The following is a 3903-nucleotide window of genomic DNA, read 5'->3' as shown; positions in this document are numbered from 1 at the left end:
AAATATCTGTTGTTTCTTGTTGCATTTTTTATTTACTTAAATCAGATGCTTTTCCCCAAAAGTTGTGGCCTTTATTTGAATTAACTGAATGTGCTCCATAAATGTACTTGCAACCGACGAAATAGACTTGTTTTTAATGTCAAGAAGTCTGCAACGTCCATCACAGGAAAAACAATAGACATAAAACAATGGTTTACTGTTCATAAGTGTGACACCACCTCGTTATCTTATAAAAAGACAGCGGCGGAGACACGATATGGAGCCTCTTCCACTTTTTTTCTTCAAAACCGGTAGGACTCGTCTGACAGGTTGTGAGATGGTGATGTTTTAAAGTGCAGCCACGGGTTTGAACACGCGGACATGTCCAAACATCACTCAGCAGATAGCAGAAGCTGATGAATTGACTGATTTATGAGCTGCTGTCAGACATAAGCGGCACACACTCACAGTTATACTCGGTTGATCTCATGGAAAGTTACTCATTGACTAGCTCTGCAAACAGGAAAGAGCTAAATACAGTTACTGTTCCCCTAATCTATATCTGCTACCGTTTGTGGCCCAGGTCGCACTTGTTGCATAAAACTCTCTTTTCCTTTAAGGTCAAGAAATATCATCAGATGTAAGCATTAGAAAAGATTCAAATTGTATCAAATAAGACTTCATTCCTCTTTGAACATCATCTGGTTGGTTATGCGGGGATTTTGTTCTCAGTACAACAGAAATGATTAAATCCAATTCAAGTATGAAAAGCAAATAGTTAAAACAAGCTTCTGAAATGGGTGATGTCAGGGTGAGTAATAGACTGTGACGCCTTGAACATACAGGTGTTTCCTTGAGGATGTCTTGTGTGCAAGATCTGACTTGAACTGCATTCTTCTTCCTTGAATCCACAAATGAATCAACCCGATGCTCTCCTCTCCCTCTCCAATGCCCCACCTTCTGGAAAAATAAAAGTAAATGTGCAACTTCATAAGAACATTCTGTTTTTCTTTAAGCTTTGTAGTTTATGCATTTTGAAAAACTGTGCAGTGGGATTACATAAATTTCTGTTTGTCAAAATGTTATTTGTTGCAATAATTAATTACTAGCCTAATTTAATTGCAAGATCTTTCTTCTTCAAAAGCTTTTTATTTGCCTTTGTAAACGAAATGTCTGCAAAGAAATAAACTTTTTGAACATCTAAATTTTAACAAAAAAAAGTGCGTTCAATGCATTGCACTATTGTTTAAAAACATACTGACGTAATATCCGGTTTTTAAAGTTGAGTTGTGAAAATTTGGCAGTGCGTGCCATTGTAAAGACTTTAAATCATTCCCTTACAGTCTTATATGGTGTCTAACTAGTCAGAAGCTTTTCACCATTAATAATCCCCTTTTAGCTTTATTGCAGTACACGGTGCTGTGGCGTTAAAAATACTAATACAGTACATAATCTCTAAATGAATATAGGGTCATAAAAATAGCATGCATAATAATTACACAAGGAGAAGACATTTTTTTAAATACGAAATTAAGACATATCGCATGTAATTCTGCAAGACATACTGTTACGTGCACGGATGTTACCAAATATCTATTACTGAATAGGATATACAATCATAGTAGTTATAGCTCCTGTCACGTGTTAAATCAAGATTACAACATACTGTGTGAATAATGTTGCAGTATCTTATATGACCAGGGGTTGGTGCTCAAGCTCTGTTTATGGCTGCAGGAAGTGGCTACATTTTTTTATTTAAAAAAAAAAAAAAAGATGCTTTTCAAACAGTAGAACATTAAATAGCATATGCAAAAAAACTTCAAACACTGACAAATAAAGGAAATACAGACTAAGCCTTATCAATAGTGTGAAATCAGTTCAAATGGGCCCCGTTTTGGTAAATGACTTATAATACTATCAAATAAGCTATGCATGAGATCTAATGATATTCTTATAAATTAGCATGGGTCTCTTAAATATATTTATATTTTTTCAATTTGAAAAAGTTTAATAAAATTATGAGAGTTAGAGTATCAGCCGGTATGAGGTACCTTCACAACATTCAGGTAAAATGGGCCAATAAAGGAGAACAACACAGGTAATTTCAGCTTAAATCGTTTTATTTTTAACAGTATATTGACACTATTGTCTTTAGTGTGACATAGCAACACCATAAATGTATTTCATTAAATAAAAAGTTGAATGAATATTTAATTAAACAATGCAATTAAAAAATGAACCGATCATGTTGTATAGGTGTGTGTGCATTGGTGATGCTGTGTGCATATGCTTGTATTTTTTAAAGACTGTTAAGATTTTGTATGGATACATATCTACAGTAGGCCTATAAACCTATTTTCACCCTCAATTTCTGTCTAAAAGTGTGTGTGTGTGTGTAGCCCATTTTAGCTGAAAATTGTGGCCCATTTTAGCTTAACCAGCCATTTCTACCTAAAATGACCTTTTTCACAAAAATCAAAGTTTCTTTTATAAATTAAACTTTTTTATTTGAAAGAGCATGTCAAAACATTGTTCTATTGTCAAAAACTTTGCTTTGTTGGTAAGCTTACTTATAATTGCTTTAGTACCCTTATTAATGATTAATTAATTTTTCTATGTCAGGCTCAATTACCTTACACTTTCTCTGACGAGCTTCGTGTAACACTCGGCCCTGTCTGCCCTAAAAAACCCAGACCAATAACAATTATTGTTACATGTCAACAAGTGTTGAAGCAACAATGCAAGATCAGTTATTGTGATTTTCTGTAAAAAAAAATCTAAAGAGATATGATGCTATATTGGCCCATTTTAGCTGACTTCACCCTACCAAAAATTGCTCATATTGCTTCATGAATCTGTCACATTTGTATCAGGCTCCTAATTAAACAAGGGATTTGAGAAGTGAGTCTACCTCAATCAAAAAAAAACAAGTTGTATTGTTCTCCTAATCTCCTAATAGCTGTATTGTTCAAATGATTTGCCAGAATGACTCCATTAAAACAGTTCTGCACATGGACAGAGACTGAATGCAGCAGGGGATTTTGGCATGAGCACTCACTCACAGACAGACTGTCTATGGGGATACAGAGACGCAGAGTGCCAAATGAGGGCCCATGGAAACTGGCACAGGATGAAAGCACAAGCCATTTCTTTTTATATCAAAGCAGGATAGAGTGACAATAATGGGATCCTCAGCAGAATAGCTGTCTTGATTAGACATTCATCAAAGCACGTGTAGTGCTGTTTCTAGTGCGATTTCAGTTATGTAAGGATTTAACTTCACAGACTTCGACGGAAGGATAGAGGGACGGAGAAACGCTTTGACTTGATGTGGAGAGAGAGAGAGAGAGAGAGAGAGAGAGAGAGATTCCTCTCTGGAATTCCCCGCGTGCGCAAAAGCTCGAGGCGATATTGTTTATTAATGCCTACATGATGTCATACAATAAAATAAAATAAAAAATAATAACGGTCTTGGAAATTTTGGAATGTGTAGAAATAAAATAAAATTAAAGTCAAATTTATATCGCTTCATACAACAGTTCTAAAACAATTGATTAATAGTGAGAAAGTGTTTCAGACAAAAAGTGACTAGCTCGTATATTTTTGTTCACCATCGAAAATACTTTAAAAAGAAACTAAAACATTAAACTTGTCATGAAACTGAACAAAGCTGATCTAAAACAACGTAAAGTGGAGCGTAGCCACTGAGATTCCGCTTTGCATCTCTCGCATCGTCTGTTCTAATATTTAATAATAATGCATGGCAGCACTCTCTGAATGCTGCACTTTGTATAATCGTTATATAATTTAAATTATGTGCGCTCGTTCCTTTCTTTTTCCAGTAACTCAGTGTCTAGTAAACCTAATTCTATGTTGAGTAAAATGGAGTAGGTAATTAACAAATATCTAAAGTCATCAATATAT

Source organism: Barbus barbus (assembly GCF_936440315.1).
Source record: "Barbus barbus genome assembly, chromosome: 47".
NCBI lineage: Eukaryota > Metazoa > Chordata > Actinopteri > Cypriniformes > Cyprinidae > Barbus > Barbus barbus.
The sequence above is the reverse complement of the archived record's forward strand: the minus strand, read 5'-3'. Positions refer to the sequence as shown.